The 24,885-nt window shown below is 37.8% G+C and overlaps 1 long non-coding RNA gene across 1 annotated transcript; it reads right to left on the bottom strand.

The window, feature by feature from the left end:
* Window positions 1-8,890: 8,890 nt before the first annotated feature.
* Window positions 8,891-24,885, bottom strand: LOC109496078. Its single transcript, XR_002739527.2, has 3 exons — window positions 24,754-24,885; window positions 16,348-16,494; window positions 8,891-10,209 (listed from the first exon to the last, which is right to left on the bottom strand). It is a non-coding gene; the product is annotated as an uncharacterized LOC109496078 (long non-coding RNA).

The following is a 24,885-nucleotide window of genomic DNA, read 5'->3' as shown; positions in this document are numbered from 1 at the left end:
ATTTGTCTTTTGTCATTTCTCCCTCTCCTAGTTAATCAGACTCAAATACATATTGGATCCCAATTGTAGACAAGGTTCTAGTTCTCCTCACAATTCCTTCAGCCATTGTAAAGTCAGCCAATGCAATTAGGTAACAGAGAGAAGTGGCTATCTCCTAATCCCTTATCCTAATATATGTAGGGACTCTCAGTTCTCTGGACTTGATTCTGAAATGTCTGGGTTTTAATCTTAAGACCACCACTTACTAGTGTAACCTTGGCAAATTATTTGACCTTGTAACAGTTCATTTTCTCATCTCCAAAATTAGAATGACTGTATTCAGCCAACATCTCTACTTTGAGACTTGAAAAAGATAATGTAAAAGGAAGCACTTTTTAAAAAGTTCTCAATATATTTTATATGTGGCAGGAGTCCCTGCTTGACTTGTTGCCAGAACTCAGGGGTACATGAATGTATCTGACTTGCCATCTAGCCCAGCTAAATCTATTTGCAAGACAGCTGAAGAACCTTCCAAGAGAGACTCCATGTTAAGTGGAGTATTCAGACACAAGGCCCTCGACTCAGTAAGGAAGCTTTAGTCTTCAGAAAGAAGGGGTGAGTTTTAGTTTAATAGGATGACATATTTTTCAAGCTCAACACCTAACTGGGCTCAGTTCTCCCTAAATACCTAATGAGGAAGCTGAACTTCTTGATCACTGGCAAACTTTAAGGACAGTGGAATTTGAATTGGTTTTGTTAAAGTACTCCATTTGTACTCTAGGCAGTAAGAACTGGAAAAATTGTTTTATACATAAATCAAGACAAATATATATGTTACAAATACATATTAAATATATTCTGCATTTGCCACCCTAACAAATATAGAAGGTAAACATTTCCTAAGAGATTATCCTGTGGATTTCATTACTTTATATAATTTTTGCTGAGCTAATGGAAATTATAGATTCCACTTCTTTATCTTTGATCTACAAAAGTACAGAAAAGTACTAGGTTTAGTTGGTCACCAGAAGATGGTTTGGGGAATTACAATTAACAATGAATTACTACTTTAAAGCAGATCTTATTTAATGGAAATGTCCTTTCCTTTTTGGAAACTGTTTATCAACTAAGATGAATCACTAGTAATGTTTACTTTTGTAAATTGGCAGGAAAACCATAAACAAATCTCAAAGGAGATTGATGAATAAGGTCTCAAAGACATTACTGCTCCTTCCTGAATTCTTAAAGAACTCGAAACCTGAAAATATAGAATTCAGAATTTCAGTGTTTCTTCAAATTGTGAGTGAATAAATGCAGAAGAAATCAGGACATTAGTCTGACTGTTCACAAAACAACTTAAAGTAGTAATATAACAGAATCTTGAAAGAAAAATTAACAATTCAAAAGAAAAAAGGTGACATTTATGGGCTAAATGGTGTCCTCTCCAAAGTGCATATGTTAAATCCTAACATCCATATCTCAGAATACGACTGTATTTGGGGATAGAGCATTTCAAGGGGTAATTTAAGGCAAATGAAATCATGGGGGTAGGCTCAAATTCAATATGGCTAGTATCTTTATAAGAGGAGATTAGGGCACAGGCACAAACAAAGGGAAGACCATGTGAAAACATAGGGAGTAGACAGTCATCTATAAGCCAGTGAGAGAGATCTTGAAATGAAAACAACCCTGCTGACAACTTGATTTTGGATTTCTAAGCCTCCAAAATATGAAGAAATAAATTTCTGTTGTTTAAGTCACTCAGTCTATGTAACAGCCATAGCAAATTAATACAGTCCCCTTACACCAAAAAAACCTTCCCAAAAAGTTCAAAAGAGAGAGAATCGTATTCTTTCTCTTGGATCTATAAAGTCTCCTATATTTTGATTGTGTTTGTATTTTTCTTTTTTTTTTTTAATTTTTTTTTCAACGTTTATTTATTTTTGGGACAGAGAGAGACAGAGCATGAACGGGGGAGGGGCAGAGAGAGAGGGAGACACAGAATCGGAAACAGGCTCCAGGCTCTGAGCCATCAGCCCAGAGCCTGACGCGGGGCTGGAACTAACGGACCGCGAGATCGTGACCTGGCTGAAGTCGGACGCTTAACTGACTGCGCCACCCAGGCGCCCCTATTTTTCTTTTTTTTTAAGTTTATTTATTTATTTTGAGAGAGAGAGTCAAGGAGAGGCAGAGAGAGAGAGGGAAAGAGAGAGAATCCCAAGCAGCCTCCAACATAGGGCTCAATCTCATGATCTCATGAGATCATGACCTGAGCTGAAATCAAGAGTCAGACACTTTCCTGACTGAGCCACCCAGGTGCCCCTGTGTTTATAATTTTCAAAGAAGCTTCATATTTATTATCTCCTGTGTACCTCTCAACAGCCTTATTTAATGGATGGAGACATCAAGGCTGAGAGAACAAATACTTGCCTTGCTCAGTGACAGACTAAGTATCAGCACCAAGACCTTTTGATTCACTTGTATAGGGCAACAGCCAAGGTTTGATGAGGATAAATATGCCATTACTTCACATTTGCTGATGGGGAGAGAGGCACCGTGTGATTAAGTGACCTGCCCAAGACCCTCTTAGCAGGAAGTAGCCTATCAGAGCCCAAAGCCAAGTCCTCAGACTCCATCTTGTGAGGTTTCTCTCTCTATGAGGGGAAAGCATGCCCTTTCTCTACAACCCAGGACAATTCCTAACTTCCTCTTCTTTCTTCATCTCTTCTTGCCAAGGAGATGCCTGTTCTCAGGACTAAAGGGAGGTCAGCTGGTTAGGCATATTTTTATAACTTTTGAAAGGAATTTGTAATAACACAAAGACAATTTTATATTTCCATACAGCTTTAACTTTGTTCCTAATGAGAACGAAAAGTTCCATCTCTGTATGACAAAAGCAATAATGAGTAATTATAATCCTCTAACCCCCTCCACCTACACATGTGCTATTATACCTTTTAGGTAATGAATAGGTTGCTCTACGCAAAGAAAGGTCATCTAAAAAGACAGACTCATAAAGGGATATGCAGAGATCTGTATAACTACAGAGAATTTGAGAGAGGGGAAGGCATGTCTAATAAAGGATTTTAGGAAGTTTAATTTATAATTTACTATGTAAACCCTACTGTATAATTTCCATTTGGATGTCTTTAAGAGTTTTTCAGCAGAGGCCTACATTACTTTTCAATAATTTATTTTTGTTTCTTTAAAGTTTATTTATTTCGAGAGAGAGAGAGTGTGTGTGTGCATGCATGTGTGTGCACCTGCATAAGTGGGGGAGGGGTAGAGAGAGAGAGGGAGAGAGTCCCAATCAGGTTCTGTGCTATCAGCATAGAGCCTGAGGTGAGGCTCAAACTCATGAACCATGAGATCATGACCTGAGCCAAAATGAAGAGTTGGGAGCTTAACCAACTGAGCCACCCAGACACCCCACTTTTGAATGGTTTTTAGAACTGTAGTTGTGTTTCTTTCCCTTTTCCTGTCCTTCTCCTTTTTCCTCCTCCTTCTCTTTCTCTTCCTCGTCCTCCTCCTTCCTCCTCCTCCTCCTCCTCCTCCTCCTCCTCCTCCTCCTTTCTTCTTCTTCATGTCATACCAAACTGGAACTGGTCTTAAAGTGGGCCAATCTTATTTGAATCACAATTGTTTCCTGTTAGGTTTACTGAAGAATGTGCACGAGCAAGGATTCTAGCCTGCAAGCTGCTGGTAACCAACAGAAAGAACTGGAACTTCAGATATCAAAATGTGATTCCCCTACAAAATCTCCTGGATGAGTTAATACTTCCTAACAAAAAAGTCACTGTTACGACTGGAAAGAAGTACATACTAGTTCTAGTCACACTCTCTCTGTTTCTCTTTTTATTTTACCATCTATCCATTCATCTATTTATCTGTTTACATATCTGTCTATACATTCTAACAAGATGTTTCCATACAATAATTTGTGTTTACTAAACTTTCCCATATGGAAGTTCCAGGTAAGAAAAACTGTCCACAGGGGTGCCTGAGTCGCTCAGTCAGTTAAGCATCTGATTCAGTTTTGGCTCAGGTCATGAACTCATGGTTTCGTGAGTCTGAGCCCCACAACGGGCTCTGTGCTGGCAATGGGGAGGCTGCTTGGGATTCTCTCTCTCTCTTTCCCTCTCTCTCTGACCCTGCCCTATTCACGCTGTCTCTGTCTCTCTCAAACTAAATAAACTTTAAAAAAAAACTATCCACAATTAAAATTAGACAGTGTGAAAACCAGAGCTCCTTATTATACCACTTTCTGACAAGTGACTCACTGTCTCTCACCTTCATGACATATAGAGCCAAGGGGTGAAGGAACTAAGGAAAACACAGTCTTTAACCAGGAATGGGGAAAAATTTTTTTTGAAAGCATTTACCCTAAATATTCTATCAGAATCTTCTTAGTCTTTTAACATTGTCAATTCCCATACATAATATGGGAATCATCTGTGTAATGTGAAATCATCCAGAGAGCAATCAAATCCAGTCAGAAATTCCTAGAGAGGATGTGGACAGTCTCAGTTAGAAAGGATGTGTTTGAACACTCTTTCAAGTCCCTAGGTAATTGTCTGAGGATCTGTGAGAAAATTGATCAGTGTTGACATGAGACTGACTGAGATGCCAGGTAACTTCCATCAGTTAAGGAGTCCAGCAAGAAGGCCTAAGCATAGACTTAGAATGTACCCACATGTGACAGAATTGGGTCTGTGATGTCAGACAGTAGTCAGCAGGTCTTACAAATGAGATGGGGACTTCAGGGGAAAAAAGCCCCAAAAGACAGGTCAGAATTTCCCAGCCTGCCATGGCTTTTAGAGTAAGCCTTTTTCTGTTGTGGTGGTGGCAGAGTGAGATCACCCTCTGAGGCACTAGAAGGGAGTCTCACCTTTGCAGCAAGGTCGCTCGCTCCAGCCAGCCAAAGAGCTGTAGGCACCTGTTTGTTCTTTATTTAGTAATAGTCCACTTTGCAATCTGCTTACTATTCTGAAACGTCTCTTCTATTTTTATCCTGTCATAAGCTTGATTCCTTGGCTTATGTCCTGGCTCCATCTTGACCCTCCCACCCACTCCACCTCACCTTGAATGTGTTTCCATCAATAAATAAAAATATTTTAGTAGAATGCCTGGTTGTCTTTGGATGAATTCTCCTCCTCTTGCTTAGACTGTGTGGTTACCCTTGAATTCCTCCCTGAGTTGACTCAATTAGGTAAAGGGATTTCCAGAGCACTTTTTTTTTTTTACAGACATACCCCTCTTAGGAGCAGGTTAGTCTTAAAATAATTATCACTCCATTGCCCATCTTTTTCCCTAAATAGATTTTCTTCTAAGTCTTTAAGGTATTTTTGGTATTTAAAGTATTCTTTAAAGTATTTCATTAAAACATAAATACTCCCGAAAAATATGAAACATCTTAATGAATAGGAAACATCCTATTCATTCCTAATGAATAGGAAACATCTTAATCAGTAAACAGTCGAGACAAGGCCCTATTGATGCTTAATGCCAAATAATGGGCTAATGACTCTGACTTCACTATTGTCAGCTCACGCTTCCCTCCTGAGCTTCAGACCTACATGTACAACCCTATGCGAAAGGAAGTGTTTCCTCCTAGATGTCAACCATACATACCCTTCATACTCCACGTGTCCCAAACCCAGCCCATCTTTTTCTCCTCCAAGTCTTCCATATTCCCTACTGGACTGAAATAGCATGCCCTCTACTTACATGCTCAAAGCCAGAATCCTGACAGTGTTTGTATACGTGTGCATGTGTGTGTGTGTGTGTGTGTGTGTGTGTGTGTGTGTGAAGATAGTAAAGGTAAATGTGCTGAATCTTTACTTGCTTGTATGCAAGAAGGCTTAAATATAAGTCGATATTTGTATTTTTTGCTTTCAAGAGAAAATTTCCTCTTAAATCATTTAAATATTTAATTTAGCAAAGTCTAATATACATAATATGTGACCCATGTATAATTTTAAACATTCTATTAGACACTTAAGAAAAAGTAGAATCACTTTGCCTGGGAATACATATTTATATGACAATAAAAGTGATTAAGTGGGGGAAAAAAACAGAAAAAGAGCAAAGAGACAGGTGAAATTATATTTAATAATATATTTTATTTAACCAATACACCTGAACTACTATCATTTTGACATACAACATTATAAAAATTATTAACGACATATTTTATTTATTTTTGTACTAAGGGTTTGCTAGTAGGTTTGTATTTTACATTTATGGCCTATCTCAATTTGTACTACCACTTTTCAAGTCCTCAATAGCCCCATGCACCTAATGACTACCATACTGGATAGTGTAGAGTTAACACAATCCAAGTCAAAATCTAATTTGGACAAAAAAAAGGGACATGAAATCCAAAAAAATGATTCTGAAATTATTCTAAAATTTATAAATCTAGAATCTCAAATAATATTCTGAAAAATAAGAAAAATAATAGGAATATACTATTGCAAATCTAAAAACTTAGATTCACGTGGAAGCCAAACTTCTAGATTTAGTTATAATTAAGAATGTAGTCAACTTCAGGGGCGCATGGATGGCTCAATTGGTTAAGCGTCGGACTTCAGCTTAGGTCTCACGATCTCACGGTTCCTGGGTTCAAGTCCCCTGTTGAGCTCTGTGCTGACAGCTCAGAGCCTGGAGCCTGCTTCGGATTATGTATCTCCCTCTCTCTTTGCCCCTCCCCCACTCACACTCTGTCTCCCTCTCTCTCTCTCTCTCTCTCTCAAAAATAAATGTAAAAAAATAATAATAATAAAATTAAAATTTTTTAAATTAAATATTTAAAAAGATCTGAATAACTGGAGAAATATTCCATGTTGACAAACAGGTAACTTTCATTGTATAGATGTCAATATTCCCCAGATTCATGTCTGAATTTATTATAATCCAAATAGAAAATTTAGCAACATTTTTAAAAATATAAAAACACTTATTCTAGAATTCATATGAAATATAAAATCCATGAATAGCCCATAAGGCAAAAAGAAGAGTGAAGAGAGATGCTTTTTCTACTAGATAATAAAGCTACAAACCTTAGTAAAAACCAAATGATATTGGTGGAGAATAAACAAACCAATGAAACTTTAAAGAGAGCTAATATGCACATATTTGTATTACATATATTATATATTATATATACATATGATCATATATATATATATATATATACCTAATGTATGATAAAAGGAACATCAAATCCAATGGGGAACAATTCATTGTTTAGTAGATTATGTTGGGGAAGTCTCAGTATCTCCAGAAAAATAAACTGGATCTTTGTATAATACATAAAGATGAACACTAAATTAAAGATTTAAATGTAAAATTATGAAGTCAGTATAGCAAATGCCAAGGAGAGATCTTTGTGATCTTGTGCTAGAAAAAAATGTGTACTTAAGGGATACAAGATATGTTCATCAAATTGACAAATTTAACTATATCAAAATTAGGGATCTGTCTTTTACAAAAATAGTATGGGCAAAGGTAACAGATGACAGAATGGTAGAAGATACCAATAATATCTCAAACTGCCAAAGGATAACTTAAAAATAGGAAACTCTTGCAAATCAAAAGAAAAAGGAAATAGACAAGTACTAGAATAAGAATCACACACACACAAAAGGAAAACTGAATGGATAAGAAATCCTCAGATTCATCAGTAACTAAAGTAACACAGATTAAACAAACAATGAGATATCACTTTAAATCCATCAAATTAGAAAATTTTAAAAATTTGGATACGACCCAATACTGATGAGAATGTGAGTGAGCTCAAAGCCCCACATATTATTGATGCGAGAGAAAGATTTGAGTCACTCTGAAAAACAATCTGACAGTACTTAGTGAAACTCATCATGCAAAAAGCCTATATACCCAGCAATCCCACTCTTGGCTATAAATCTCAGAGAAATGTTCTCAAAACCCATTATGTGACATTTGCAAGGATATTTGTTGCAGCGTTATTTGTGTTTCCTGGAAATTTGAGGCAATTTAAGTGTCTACAACAAAATGCCACGTATGCACATTTAAAACTCTTACAAATATTATATTTTAGAAGGGTACATGCATATCCAAAAAGTAGACATTTATTAGAGAAGAGAATATGCTTGGGAGTCAAGAAAAAGGGGGATATAGAAAAGGGAATAAGAGAAAGGTCTTGATTGCATCAGAATGGTGGGATGTCATAAATTGAGACCATGATCAACTCTCCATGTGAGGTTTGCCATGAGAAAAATGAAGAATTTTTGAAAATCATAACCAAGAATTGTGCAGATATAAGACATGCAAAAAAGTAATGTAGAGAAAGTAAAGATGGATGTGTCTGAGTGATAAAAGCTGAGCATGGTGGCCCCCAGTAATAAGCTTTGGTCTAGAGGAAAGACAGTGGGGCTGTGCTTCAACAAGAGCTTGTCAGTGTAAAGGGTTAATATCTTATGTGCAAACACCTACACCCTACATCAGGAGTTGCAAACTCCTAGCCTTAGTGTTTCTTAATAAACCCCCAAAACACAAACAGACTCACTAAAACCCAGTCTTCTTGTTAAACCTATATTGAATGGACTTGCCTATCCATAGCCTCTACCTCTGAGAACATTTACTTCACTTTCTTACATACTTTATTATTTGTTTATTTGTTTATTTATTTATTTATTTATTTATTTATTTATTTATTTATTTCTAATTCTGAGAGACAGAGCAAACAGGGGGAGGGACAGGGAGAGGTCCCCAAAAAGGCTCTGTGCTGTCAGCAAGGAACCCGGTGCGACGCTCAAACTCACAGACCGTGAGATCATGACCTGAGCAGAAACCAAGAGTCACTTAACCGACTAAGCCACCCAGGTGCCCCTCTCTTGCTTCACTTTCTATGTTACACTTTTTGTTTCTTTGTCCTCCTTTCCTCCTGATCAACCTCAGTTCCTATCAAAAGCCAAGAAGCTACAAAATTAAACTTGGTTCAAGAAAAACTGAAGGGCAGAGAGTCTAATCAGATTGCCCACATGTATGGTCTATGCCAGGCTCTACCTGGTCCATAAACAGCTAGGTATAAATCTGGTATGAAATGACAAAACTAAGAAACACTATAGCACAACTGATAAGAAAGCAGCGTCACCACAGGTGAGATCCAGAAAAGAAAACAGACTATTTGAAAGAAGACACTGAATAATTCCAGTGAAGTCTTGATTGACACAAAGATTGGTGTAATCCCTTTGGAACTCAAGAAAATAAAGCTCTAGGCATACTATATTAACCTTTCAACTCAAATGGAAATTGCTTACCTTATGTTCACACCCTTGAAAACTACACAGAACAGGTATAATGTGAATGAGAGTGTTGTATGTATATAAACTAAGTAATGGAATAGAAATGCAATCGAGACTTTAAAATTTGGAACTTAGAACTCTTGGTAAATTATACTAAATTTTATCCACACTTGATGTCTTGTATTTATAAAGATAAGATTTGCCTTGCAATTTCCAGGTTTGTGGCTAAAATCCCAGCCATTGGCAGAGTCATTTGACACCAGAAGTCAAAGAGGATGAAATATAGGATATTAGACTTCATGATGCAGAATGGGAGTAGAGAAGATCCAGATAGACTGACAGGATGGCCTGCCCTTAAGGAAGAAAGACCCAGCTCCTGGGATTAGAAATCAAATAGCCCAGATTCTGGAACAGATCTTATCTAAAAGTAACATATTTGGTATCAGCTGAGTCTGGAATTTGCTAGGTAGACAGGTCTGGTGGTACGGGAGAAGGCTCAAAGTGTGCAAATAATATCATTTATTAATGGGATACTGATAGCTGAATGTTATCCTAGAATCATGGACATCCAGTCTTGCCTGAGGGCCAGGCTTTTTTAGAGACTAATAGACATGTAGTCACTCATGCACGTGTGCACTATGCAATCAACAAGCAAACCAAACCACTAGCTTTAAGTGTACATCACTAACCTCTTCAGATACTCAAATGAACATGCACAGACACTGAAATATTTATTCTTATTAATAATAAATTACAAATTCTGGATCTGGTAGAGGGATTCTTTATTTAGAAAGATCCCAAGATAAAGCCACTGAACCTTTTACAAATGTATGTGCTTCTTTACATTGTTGATCCGTTTGATCAGGAATTTTAGATTCTGCAGCTGTGATCTGTAATCTGTCTCTTCTGCCAGGCCAAATTTCCTTTTGCTGATTTATGTAGGCTACAGCAGGTGAAAAGCATAAAAAATATAATGATATAGCTCTGCACCCAGTTCAAGAAAAGAAAGGCATAGTCCTGCCTGAACCAAATCACTAAGATAACCTAACCGTACTGAAAGGGCAGGGACTTATATCTAGAGATATCAATATACACTTTTTGCATTAATGGATTCTAATTTTCAAAAATATTTTTTCATGTAAAAATATAAACTCTACATCTCATTTTCTGACTTATTTTATATCATGTCTCTTCTTGGTATTCCTTCAGTATTTCTTTGACAACATATTTGTCATGCAAGACACACACCAACAATGGCAGATGATTTTCCCCCTTCCTTCAGTTCTGCCTGATTTGCTAAAAACGCATCACAGAGTAATTTCCTAAAGAGGGGGATGGGTTAGAGAGACTTTGGCATCTTGGAGGATCAGATCTCGCTCTTCAGAAATGAAAACCATAGATAAAAATATATCCACAAAAATTAGACATTCACTCTTCAGGATCATTTGTTACTCTGAAAGATAGCAAGGAGCAAGGGTTGAGTAAAAACACAAACATCTTTGTTGAACGTGCTTTATTTAACTAATAAAGTTTGTGATCACCAAAACAAAAACAACAAAAATCAATAATCCTGTGAAGTCTAATAAAACCCTAAGGCAACCACGTAATTCTTTATTATTTCAGAATATGTTGAAATATCACAAAAGTATAGAAAATGTATCCATCTCAAACTCTTTACTGAGCGGGAATGTTTTCATAATAGCAAGCTGAAGCACTAATGAAACCCATAGCGTATCAGGCTGACCTTTTAGAGTGTGCCAATGTTGACAAAATCAAAGAACTCTTAAAATCCAGAAAGGACAAGCAAATAAGAAACTCTAAGAAAGCATACGACATATTTAAGTCAACCAAACCAAGTTTGTTTATGTCTTGATTTAATCCCTATCAAACAGAAATGACAATACCTTTTTAAGCATGTCCTGGAGAGTCCATTTTTCCTTTGATCTTCTAAAACTGTTTTATGACATTCTTAAGAAATCACCACAGAGCAGTAATTAGCTCAGCTCTTTCACAAACATACATTAAAGCTATTTAAAAGTATATTCCTGGAAGCCATGAAATTATATATATGTATATTTACATATCTGTGTATGTATGTATACATACTTATGTATGTATGCATATAGGTATATATGTGTGCTTATGTATGTGTATATTTATGTGTGTTACACATATGTATAACGTTTAAAGTATCTTTAGCTACAAAAACAAAAAATGTTAAATCCATGCTCATTTAGGGCAAAATTAAATCCAGACTCCCAAGCCTTAGCATATTAACTCCTCTAGCTAGAAAGATCACATGTCAGAATAATTAAGCATCCACAGTACTCGTAGCAGAATTAAGGCAAAAGGAAATAAGAATTCTATTACTGATGGATGTGTTGGATGCCTTTCTTTAGCAAGTCTTTTTCAGGCAACTATCCCTTAGCTCATTATTTAGATTTGCCACCTAAGAATTTTCTTTTTCCCTCTCTCCCAAGTATCTGATTGCATTTATTCTGGTAACTTAACTGCGGTGTCATTATTACATGATTCATCATGTAACCAAGGGTCAAACATGTTTTCAAATCTACAGTAGTTTTCAAGTCTGTAGGCGGCATAATAAAAGAGATCCAAGTAAACGAATGTGCTATAAATATTTAAATTTGTGAAGAATATGGTAGAAGCTTTTGGTTTTCTCTGAGTTCTTCTGAAAGGATGTGGTTTTTAAACAAGAGAGCCATTTCACAACCAAACCAATTTTAATTCAGATTGTGCCACTCAATGTTCCACACCCATACTCCTGTTGGTGTATAATTCCTAATGAAATTTCTAAGTGAAGGACAGCCCTATCTTTGCCTCTGGAAAACGCTCTGAATACCATTTCGGCCTTGGCAGCCTCTATGTGACAGCTCAGTAACTCCCTGCTATGAAGTAAAGACACTAAAGAGGATTATAATGCCAGCGTTTAGGGAGCAAAGAATATTTTTTAAAGAAGCTGTGGGGGGAAAATGGCTGGATCTAAGGAGAAATAGTTTGTTTATAACCATTTGAAAAAATACAGATAACATTACAAAGGTCAGTCTTCTGCTTCAGTGTTAAAAACAAAAGCTATCTCTTAACAGTTCTGGATGTCAGCCAGCCTTTGGTTCTTCTGCATTGTAGTAAGCCACTTCCTTATTCGTTGTATATGCACTCCCATTGTCATTACCAGAGCTGTCTTTTTAAATGTCCATATCTGCTCCCATGTTCATCTCCATAACCTCTACTCTCTCAGGTCTCACCTTAGCTGTCACTTCCTGTAGGAAATCCTTCTGGTTCCATCCTCTTTCAACTGTACTCTGCTACGAAGTGTCATAGGTAGATCAAACTCAACATGCACAGATCCAGGCCCACCACAGTCCACCAAACCTGCTCAACGTCCTCCTGTGGTCCCAGCTCAGCAAAGGGCTCCCCATCCAGGCAGTGACCCAAGACAGAAACACAGGTGCCACCTTTGGTTCTACCGTTCTTTCCCCAACACCAATTTGGTCACCAAGTTTCTCGGTCAAAGATGGTGCCCACTTCTCACCATCCCTACTCTAGCACTTCTGATTCAGGTGACTGTGTTACCATCATTTCTCACTTGCTTGATGACACTCTCCTATCAGGTTGCCCTTTCTTCATGCCCTCATTTCCATCCACTATTCTACCACCAGTCATTCTTTCTAACATGTGAATCTAATCAGTTATTCTTTTTTTTTTTTTTAAGTTTATTTATTTATTTTGAGGGAGACAGAGACAGCATGAGGTGGGAAGGGGCAGAGAGAGAGGGAGACAGAGGATTCCAAACAGGCTCTGCACTGTCAACACGGAGCCCAATGCAGGACTCTAACCCATGAACTGGTGAGATCGTGATCTGAGCCAAAATCAAGAATTAGATGCTTAACCAACTGAGCCATCCAGGCGCCCCTAATCAGTTATTCTTTAAACACTTCACAAGTCTCCATTGCTTCAAAATAGTATCCAGGCTTCTCATCATGATTTGCAAGGTGCTTCATGATCTCTTAAGTTTTACAGCTTATCACTTTCAATTCCATTCTGAGTTAGATATTATCTACTGAGGTAGATATCATTACTTTTAATATAGAGATGATTAAATTAAGTCTCTGTGATGTTAGAAACTCTGATGTTGGAAATTACTGACTACGCCAGTAATTGGTAGTGTTAGATATGAACTCACATTAGAAGTTTGAATAAAGTATCCAGAAATTTAATTCAGATTTAGAGGTTGAATTTATTCTTCCTCAAAAAGGCATGCATCCTTCTCTTTTTTTTAAGTTTATTTATTTTGAGAGAGAATGAGAGGGAGAGCATGCATGTAAGCCAGAGAAGGGCAGAGAGAGAGAATTCCAAGTAGGCTCTGTGTTGCCAGTGCAGAGCCTGACATGGGGCTCGATCCCACGAACTGTGATATCATGACCTGAGCTGAAATCAAGACTCAGACACTTAAATGCTTGAGCCACCCAGGCACCCCCAGAAGGGCATGTATTCTAAAGTTCCACTTAACATACTTCTGATCTCATATACAGAACAAGATGGTTCAATTTCATTAGAAGGTTATTTGTATATAAATTATTAGACCACCCTTACCTGTTATCTTCATTGGATTCTCCTGAAAACAGAGTTTGATGAAGGGTTTGTGAGTAAGCAATTATTTGGGAGGTGAGCCCAGGAGCAGGAGTGGGGAGGAGCATGAGGCACAGAAGGAGGACTAGCCAATAAAACTATGTGTTAATGACATCAGTGCTATGACAACAGGGTTCAATTCTCCCAAGGAAAAGTATACTGGATAGCTCCTAGAATTGTGACCATGGAAGACAGAGGGAATTTTCCATCAATTTCTGGCCCCATTGGTTGACAGTTGCCTTCAGGGATATTAACTGCTCCAAGGTTTTGAGTTGTATATATGTACTAACGAAGGAACATCCTGCCAGTACTTGGGGTCTGTGAGGCACACAGGGAGCACACGTATAAAGCCCCTGGGTCAGGGGTTTCTCCCTCCCTCTGTGAGTTGAAGCTTCCATAGACCCATCTACAACAGCCACAGCTAAATTAAGAGATGGGGTTAGCCAGGATGAATCTGGGCACCAAAGGCTAAGTCACCTATTGCCAGGAAATGAAATAATTAAGAAATGGGATGCTATTCTATTCACTAATATTTTTAGACTCACGATAAATTTCAAGTAATAGGTTACAGATTAGCACAAATACAATTTTTACCGATTTTTCTCTGCAGAAAACAAAGATAATTGAGTTACATGTAGGTGGTCCTATTAAGTGACTCATTTGCAAATAAGTACCAAGTGCTTAGGTTGCAAAGCTAGAGCTAATCAATAAATAATTCTCTTGGGAAAAGAGACAGAATTTTCTATTTCTACAATAGTCCCTTTATAGAAATGTCAAATATTAAAAACTCTGGGCCCAAAATTAATCACAGAAGAAATGATTTTGACCAAATTTTAGCACCTTGGAAATCATATGACAGATATATTTTTACCTCTCTTTGTTCCATGTCAGTTCTCAATCTTCTTTGCTTATTTATGTATTAGGGAAGAAGAAATATGTCAGGGTAACCTATAACTTTCAAAAATGAAGTTCTTCATATATTTTGGAACATGAATTCTTTATATCCATTTCATCTCATTTTAAAATGTATTAGTAACATATCCATAGACTAAAGATAGAGATAAGAAAAAATTAAAATATTAATAATGTTTATTGCCTTGGAATGAAATTAAAGAAGTTTTTATTTTCCCCTTTGCGTTATTTGGAATTTTTCAAATTTTTATAGTATTTACCTGTTTTTTTGAAAAAAATAAGCCTACACTACACATCATTTTATAAAAAGTCAAATTAAAAAGAAAATGCTGTGGTAATCATTTTTAACTCAAATGTGACCCAAGATGATTTTCATGAAAAACTGCCACCATGTAGCACAGGTGTGTAGAAAATTTTTCATCATGATGAAAAAGAATCAACCATTTGATTTTATGCTAGTTAGCTTCTTTCCCATTTGCCAGGGATGTTAATACCTTTGGCTTATAGGCCTTGCATGGAAAGTCTAAGAGATGTTGAACAACGTGTATGAAGAAAGGGGAGAAAGGCTACATTTTCCTTTCTCTGAGAGAACTTGAACTTGGAGCAGACCTCTCCAGGCAGTAATGTGGCAAGAGTTATAAAACCTCACTGGGCTTAATTTTGACTGTATAGGGACAAAAAGACTACTTGTCATTTGGTGGATTGGTGATGACCTTCTAGTGTCTGGATAGATTTACATTATATTCTCCTGTTAGGAATGTTCTTCTGGCTCTACTCTTCCACATTTCCCCTGTACAGGTGGAAAATTCCAGAAAGGCACCAGAAACATCTTACATAAGAGAGTTGGTGAACTCAGGGGTGCCTGGGTGGCTCAGTCGGTTGAGTCCAACTTCAGCTCAGCTCATGATCTCATGGTTTGTGAGTTCGAGCACAGTCCTAGCTGTGCTGACAGCTCGGAGCCTGGAGCCTGCTTCAGATTTGCATCTCTCTCTCTCTCTGCCCCTAACCCTCTTGCATTCTGTCTCTGTCTCTGTCAAAAATAAAATAAACATTAAAAAATAAATTAAAAAAAAGAGAGAGCTGGTGAACTCAAACATTAACTACTATCATCTCACCAACCAACTAGCAAGAGATGAGCCTGATAGACAAAGCTGATAATTCCATTAGGAATTTACCACGGGTAAATTCTAGGTGGATCTTTATGTTGTTAACCCTGGGTTATTCTCATGTTTTTCTCCTTTTCCAGAAACTCCTGGCTTTGGTCAGCTGGCATTGCATTTACAGAATAGCTCTCTGGCTGTTGTGCTCTTCTATAGGACTAGCTGCAGAATGGAGCTCCATCTGCCTGGTTCCCCTTTGCCATGCTGCATTCGATGTCAGCCACATAGGCTCTTTTAGTTGGTCTGGGTTTGGGTTTTGTTTTTGTTTATTCGTTTGCTTTTGCTTTTAATCTCGAATAAATTGGGGGCAACTGAAATAACAAATAAGAGAAAGTCGAGTTTCTGATAATCATGGTTCTTACCTTGTGAGGCTGATTAGATTTCTGAGATGGTTTCTAGTTACATCCTTTGCTTCCATTTCTCAAGTTGGGGCTTGCCAAATCTCGTCTTATTTTCTGACTTCCTCATTAGAAAAGGGGATGCAGTCTTTCCTATTTGAAGTTTTATTCCTGTGTATGTTGGCAAGCAAAGAAATCAAGGCAAAACATGTACACCCTTTGTCTTTGGTGAATAATTTACCTTTCTGTGAGCTTCTGTACTGAATAACAGAGAGGCCATACCTAAATCACCAATTACCACCATTATATGCTCCTAAATACACTACATTTTTCCTTTATAGTAGGGTTTCTCAACCTTGGCATTATTGACATTTTGGGCTGGATGATTCTTTATTGTGGGAGACAGGGCTGTCCTATGGGTTGAAGGATCTGAGCAGAATCTCTGGCCTCTACCCTGTAGATAGCACCACCCATCTCCAATCCCGATCATTTGTGACACCAAAAATGTCTCCAGATATTTCCAAGTCTTCTTGAACATTACCAATGTCTTCTCAATCACCCCTGATTGAGATCATAAATCACTGATTCAGAAAACCTAATACATTTGTAATTATATGTTTATTTGTGTGATTATAAATAATTATTGCCTCATCCACTTGGTTAGAAATTCCACAGGGGTAGGGACCAACACTTTTCTAAAATATGACCAATTTCTGTTCCAGACACATAGTAGCCACTCTTTAAATATACATTGATTTAATTAATATATAATGATGTGGCTAGTTTTGAGTTGTTGCAATAATTCTAAGAGACTCAGGATTAACTAATGTCTATGCCACATTTCATGAGAAAAATGATTATTCTGGCTACACAACAAAAATGGTATTTACAAACTCTAACAGTATCTTAAAACATGACATTTTGGGAGACATGCCATAACTTTTTTCTTATATTATGACTTGAAAACTTACATACGTAAGACTTTTATATTATTTCAAAACTTGATTTGAACTTTAATCTATGTTATATTTCTCCATAAAGTATATCTAAATATTTGTGGCTGTTAATGTTTGTTTATTAATGCTGGTGTCAGATGGATGGCTCAGTTTTCTTAGCGCATTTTATTGTTAAATTTAATACAATTTTTAAAAATTTAAATTGCAAGATTTATACTTTAAAAAATAAAAGTTCATGGGGCGCCTGGGTGGCGCAGTCAGTTAAGCGTCCGACTTCAGCCAGGTCATGATCTCGCGGTCCGTGAGTTCGAGCCCCGCGTCGGGCTCTGGGCTGATGGCTCAGAGCCTGGAGCCTGTTTCCGATTCTGTGTCTCCCTCTCTCTCTGCCCCTCCCCCGTTCATGCTCTGTCTCTCTCTGTCCCAAAAATAAATAAACGTTGAAAAAAAAAATTAAAAAAAAATAAAAATAAAAAAATAAAAGTTCAAACCATACAAAGGAAAGCTCCTTTTCTATAAGTCAGTGCTCTCACCATAGTTAAAAGTGATTGCTTAAAGATTATATATTCATTCATGGACACACACACACACAAATATGTATATACATGTGTTTTGTTATTGTGTTTAAGGAATGTTTTTGCTTAGGGGCGCCTGGGTGGCTCAGTTGGTTAAAGTGTCTGACTTCAGCTCAGGTCATGATCTTGAGGTTCGTGAGTTCGAGCCCTGCATCAGGCTCTCTGCTGTCAGTGCGGAGCCCCCTTTGGACCCTCTGCCCCACTCTCTCTCTGTCCCTCCCACTCTTGCACATGCTCACTCTCTCTCTCAAAACTAATTTTAAAAAAGGAAATGTTTTTGCTTAAATGGTATGAAACCATACTTATTATTTTTCTGCAATCTGCTTCCTTCACCTAACAATATTTCCAGGATCCACATAGACTTACCTGATTCTTTTAACCTGATGCATACTAGTTTGTGGTATGGACTCCCTGTAGTTGTTCGTTGTTCTTGTTTTTTGTCACAGTGATAAGATCAAGCATTCAGATATTATCAAAGTTTCTTCCCCTTACACACAAATTTCCTGACCCTTCTTTCCATTTAATTAGCAACATCCAATGCCTTGGAGGAGTGTTAATACATCTAAATGAACCAAACAATCCATTTCTTAAATTTTAAGTTTCTAAGTAAGCCTTGGAAAATCCTGGCCCAAAAAAATCGTTTTAGAGGTCATTTTTTTTTCTTTTGGCAAAAGAAAGGGTGTTTCGTTTTTACTTTTGTGTTTAGTTTTGATACCCAAAGGTAAAATTGGAGCAGAGCTGAGGAAAAGAACAAAAAGCCATAAGCGATAGCCTGGAGAGAGAAGAACTGAAGAGTCAGAATGTCCATTCCGCCTCTATCCCCACTCCCAGCAGCACAGATTATGTGGCTAGCACTGGGAATGGAAGGGATTTGAAGGTCAGGTGTCCATGTAGGTCTTTGAGAATAGAGCATTTCGACTAAGCACTATTAAATTGATGGAGGGAAGAAAGTTCCAATGGTCTATTACCTCATAACAAATTACTATGAAACTTCAATGGCTTAAAACCAATCTCCGTTATCTCTCACAGTTTCTGCAGATCAAGAATTCAAGGTTTTGGGTGGATGCTTCTGCCTCAGGAACCTCCTATTTAGCTGCAATCAGACAGTGGCTTGAGTGTAATGGTCAGGTGTATCAGCTGGGGCTGGCCAGGTACCTGGTCTCTCTTACGCAGTCTCAGGGCCTCCCTTTATGGTCTCTGCTACATATGTGCTAGTTTGGGCTTCCTTGAAGCACAGTGGCCTCAGGTCAGCCAGACACCTTACATGGCAGCTCAGAACTCCAAAGGCAAGTAAGCGTCCAGAGAGAATGAGGCAGAAATGCATGACATTTTTATAACTTGGCTGGGAAGTCGCACATGGTATCATTTTTACCACACTCTCCTGGTTGAGGTGGTTACAAAGTCCTGCCCGGGCTTAAGGGGAAAGGACAGAGACCCACCTGACCACTTAGTGAGAGGAATGTCAAAGTCCCATTGTAAGTAGGGCATGTGAGATGGGAGATATGGCCCAGCCCGTGGTTATCTTTTGAAAATGCAATCTGCCACAGGGGAGAACAATACAGCTGCAGGCGCTCCGATAAATTTTGTGGCATCTGAAAGTGGAGAGAACTTGCTCCCCACTTCCCATCTGGGACCTGAGAGGCAGTAAGCCCCTCTCAGCTCTCTTCCCTATCACAGCAAATGCAATAGCAGTTGGGTAAAAATGATAAGTGTAGTTCCAGGAAGAGAGGGGGCCTGAGGTAGCCCCTGGCAGACCTCCTGCTGCCTATAGTGGGGAGGTGAAAGAGCTGAATTTTCACGTTCCTCAAAAGACAGGAAAATATGCTAAGAGGGAGAGAGAGAGCATGAGCACAAGAGAGAATTCACATTGTAAAGGGGCATCTTGGGGTGCCTGGGTGGCTCAGTTGGTTAAGCGTCTGACTTCGGCTCAGGTCATGATCTCTGGTTTGTGAGTTCGAGCCCCGCATCAGGCTCTGTTCAGACATCTCAGAGCCTGGAGCCTGCTTTGGATTCTGTGTCTCCCCCTCCTCCACCCTCCCTGCTCGTGCTCTGTCTCTGTCTCTCATTAATAAATACACGTTAAAAAAATTTAAAAAATAATAATAATAAAGGGGCATCTTGGTTGTGAAGAAGGAGTGGCATTCTCCACAGAAGGCAGTTCCACCTATAAACTAGAAGCAGATCCAGTCACAGCCATCTTTGGGAAGGTTAGTGTGCTGGGGGCGGGGGAGGGTGTGGGAAAAAGGTGAAGTTTGAGAAGCAGGTATATCAGATTTGCATGCCTTGAGGATGGTGTCACACCCTTCAGCAGATGCCAGTGTATCAGACACCAAGCAATGGCAACCCCACCCGCATTGGGAAGCTCTCTTAGTAGCCTGGGAATTTACACAACATTCCAGGGAAAAGAAAAAAGTCCTGAGTTGACCAAGTTTGTGGGAAAATGGCCAGATTAAGTTTTCTGCCATCGGACTAAATGGGAGTTCAACGTATAATATTTATTTTGAGTTATAGAAAAATAAAGAATGCTACCAATTTTGTTTTCATAGCTGCACTCCTGGTTCACAGAAATCATATCCATTATAGAAATATTCCAGGGGCACCTGGGTGGCTCAGTCAGTTAAGTGTTCGACTTCTGCTCAGGTCATGATCGTATTACCACTTGAGAGTTCAAGCCCTGTGTCGGATTCTGTGCTAACAGCTCAGAGCCTGGAGCCTGCTTTGGATTCTGTGTGTCCCTCTCTCTCTGCCTCTCTCCGACTCGCTCTCTCTCTTTCTCTCTCTCTCTCAAAAATAATAAATATTAAAAGAAATTAAAAAAAAAAGGATATCAGTTCCATCACCAATAAAGCAACAATTTTTTTTTTTTTTTTTTTTTTTTTTTTTTTTTTTTTTTTACAGCAGATTGCTGTAGGTTTGGCTTTCTACTAAATGCTCTCAGTGGGTAAGTCTCCCCTACTCATCACCATGAAAAATTTTGGCTATGGTTATCACTGATAATTTAAACAGGGACTGGCAGGAACAAATATCCATTTTAATCAAGAGTTAGAGAAATAAGGAGGCCAGGAGAGAAGAAGCAACACCAAGGATCTCATCACCTCCAATTGTGATTAGAGGTAACACAGTTCATCCTTACAGAATTTCAGTTACTTGACAGATTTCATCTGCCAGTATCATTTATCCTCTACTTCTCAAGTGTGAGTTTACACATCTGTCAGTCCAAGTAAAATAAATTCACCTAATAAGTGTTATACCTAATTCTACTTAATGTATAAAGCCTATTTCATTATTAGATGTCAGTAAGGTTTAAATACCATGATATTGTCATTGAAATGTTCAGATTTCACTTCTTTTTTGACTCAGACCAGTCCTGGGGAATGGAGCAGTATTGCTCTCTCAGACATGAAATAGCACCACAGTAGACATTGAGTTTTAAAAATCTTGAACAAATGATGGTAACAAAATAGGGAAAATGCACACCAGCATTTTTCCCTAAGGAGTACTAAAAATCTAGATAATTTTTTCATTGAATCTGAGATTTAAACTTAGAACTGAATAAAATTAAGGAATACATACACCTTGGAAGAAAAAGAGATGGGAGGGAAAAATAGATCATAAAAGTATCCTCAAGGCTGTTTGAGACTATTATGATTACAAAATGTGTTCTGTTTTGCTAAATCATTAAGCATAGTAAAATTTTCATACACATAGTCTCACAGGGGAAAAAAATGCAAGACTAGTGAAATAAATGAAAGGGAAATCCATATGAAAACTTAAATTGTTTTTCATTCTTATTTATTTCACATTGGCAATTGACTAATCAAAGAGGATGAGCATATTATAGTTTCCTGCCAGACTAGTAATTTAACTTTTTTCTGACTTTGTATTATGTGTGTGTTTCTAGTGAGGGGGGCTCTTAGCATTGCAAAAGGGTATTAACAATGCAAGACCTTATCAGATTGAATAGACCTAGATGATCCCTTCTGTTCTCAGGGCTCATTCTTAGACACTCTTCAGCTCTCAGTTGAGATGTCTTCAGTAGCTATAGTATGTCAATGTGTACTGAGCACTCACTACTGGGTTCGTAATTTACATGTGCCATCGTATTTAATTCTCATGACAATTTTATGACTTGGGCACCAATATTAACCCCATTTTAGAGTATAGTAAAGAGTAAAGAGTTTAGAGTATAGAGTATAGAGTATAGAGTATAGAGTATAGAGTTTAGAGTATAGAGTATAGAGGCATGATTTGCTAAAGTCACATGTCCTAAGCTGTTACACTGTATGTATGGAATTAAAATACAGGTAGCCTGGTTCCAATGCCAATGCTGACCCAGGATGTGATTAATCCTAGTCCAGGTTATGGCCTTCCTGCATGCCCACATGAATCCTAGGGCTTCCCTCATCCTTGCACTTTCAATACTGCACCATGGCTGCCTGTTCCATTGCCTGTCTCTCACGCTGGATTGCAAGCAACTTGAAGGCATAATTTTTTAAATTTTTTTATTTTGATTTTTATTTTAATGAGTAAACCTAACTCACAGATGTTTCCTGAATGAAGAAGGCAGTACACCAACATAAAAGAAATATTAAAATTCTATTGCTGAGTCAATTAAGATTCAAAAGAAGACCACATGTTAATAAATGAAAGAAAAGAATGACATCTTACATAACATATGAATATTCTTCGCAGTTTAGCTCTAGCAGAATTTTACATACTTGACAAATATCTTTTGCTATAACTTGGGCTTTAGAATCGTGATTACTGACGTCAGAAAAAACTACCTATAAATCTCAAAGCATTACCTGTGACAATGCCTCCTCAGAGTACTACTTCTGACAATGCCTCCTCAAAGGGATCATAAGAATCACCTGGGAGCCTTTTAAAAATACATATATTGGGGCACTTGGGTGGCTCAGTCGGTTGGGTGTCTGATTTCAACTCAGGTCATGATCTCACATCCATGAATTTGAGCCCTACGTCAGGCTCTGTCCTGACAGCTCAGAACCTAGAGTCTGCTTCAGATTCTGTGTCTCCCTCTCTCTCTGCCCCTCCCCCCACTCACGCTCTGTCACTCTGTCTCAAAAATAAAATAAAAACATAAATATTTTAAAAATACGTGTATCCTACAGACACTTTTCCAAAAAAGACATCCAGATGGCTAACAGACAAATGAAAAGATGCTCAACATGACTCATCATCAGGGAAATACAAATCAAAACCACTATGAGATACCACCTCACACATGTAAGAATGGGTAACATTAACAACTCCGGAAACCATGGATGTTGGTGAGAATGCAGAGAAAGGGGAACCTTTTCTCACTGTTGGTGGGAATGCAAACTGGTGCAGCCGCTCTTGAAAACAGTATGGAGGTTCCTCAAGAAATTAAAAATAGAACTACTCTACAACCCAGCAATTGCATGAGTAGGTATTTATCCAAAGGATACAAAAATGCTGATTTGAAGGGGCACATGCACCCCAATGTTTATAGCAGCACTATCAATAATAACCAAATTATGAAAAGAGCTCAAATGTCCACTGACAAATGGATAAAGAAGTGTGGTATATATATACAATGGAATATTACTTGGTGATCAAAAAGAATGAAATCTTGCCTTTTGCAACAACATGGTTGGAGCTACAGGTTACTATGCTAAGCGAAATAAGTCAGTCAGAGAAAGATAAATACCATATGATTTCACTCATATGTGGAATTTAAGAAACAAAACAGATGAACATAGGGGAAAGGGAAGGAAAAATAAGATAAAGAGAGAGAAAGAGGCAAACTATAAGAGACTCTTAAATACAGAAAACAAACTGAGGATTGCTGGAAAGGTATGGGGGGGGGGGGGCTAAATGGAAGATGGCCTAAATGGGTGATGGACATTAAGGAGGGTGCTTGTTGGGATGAGCGCTGGGTGTTATATGTAAGTGATGAATCACAAAATTCTACTCCTGAAATCATAATTACATTATATGTTAACTAACTTGTATTTAAATAAAATTAATTAATTTTTTAATAATAAAGATTTAAAAAATAAAAATACATATATCCTGGCCTTACCTTCAGAGATTCTGATTGTTTAGAAGCGAAGTGGATCCAAGGAGTTTGCATTTGGGGATTAGTTGTGTTGGCTGATTTAAGAGAGTTCTACCCCACTCAGTTACATTGTGCTCCTTTCCCTCCCCTAGTTTTTGAGGAATGCTGAGGAAAATCAAGCCAAGCTGAAAGATCATCTGGCTACTGACCCTGTCCTGGCTTATATTTGTAATGTTGCTCTTTCCCTGTGCAAGGATTCCCAAACAACCACACTTAGCCCCTTGTGCTGAGGATTAGTAAATACGGAAAAAAATTTAAATACTATATTGAAATGTATTAGGAACCTAATATTTAATTTTGTAATTGATTAAAATTATGGTTGAGATTATTGACTCAAAAGACATGTTTTGGTAGCTTTTTAAGCAATTAAATTAACAATTTAACAATTGCTTTTCAAGCAATTAAATTAATTAACACTGTAGCTTTTTAAGCAATTAAAACAGGTTAAGTAATTAATTTCCACTAAATAACAAAGATACTAACATTATCCAGTTGGTCTCAGACACCAGCTTATTTTTTTTTCACACACATTTGCTCATCATAATCCTGTGAGCTAGGCATTATTGTGACATTTTGTTGATTAGAAAACCAACTTTCAAGGCAGCTGAATAACTTAAGATTCTGGCCAGGGGAAGGCACAGCTTAGGTGTGGGTCCAGATTTCTGATTCCACATCCAGAGCTATTTTCCTTTACCAGACTAACGGAGACATTTCTCTCTTCTTCAGTGAAAAATGCATTACACTCAGGGTTTTTTTCTAATGTATTACCAATTTTTCATAACATTTTCGGTAACCTTACTTTTTAGTAGACAGTCTTTTTTGTTAGAATTACTCCACAGCCCCCACAGTGAGTAGGCAGTGAAAATTGGCAGCACAGTCCAGAGTCTGATTTAGTCAAACATCAATCCACTTGTAAAAGTCCTTGGAAAAG

Source organism: Felis catus, chromosome F2, assembly GCF_018350175.1.
Source record: "Felis catus isolate Fca126 chromosome F2, F.catus_Fca126_mat1.0, whole genome shotgun sequence".
NCBI lineage: Eukaryota > Metazoa > Chordata > Mammalia > Carnivora > Felidae > Felis > Felis catus.
The sequence above is the reverse complement of the archived record's forward strand: the minus strand, read 5'-3'. Positions and strand labels throughout refer to the sequence as shown.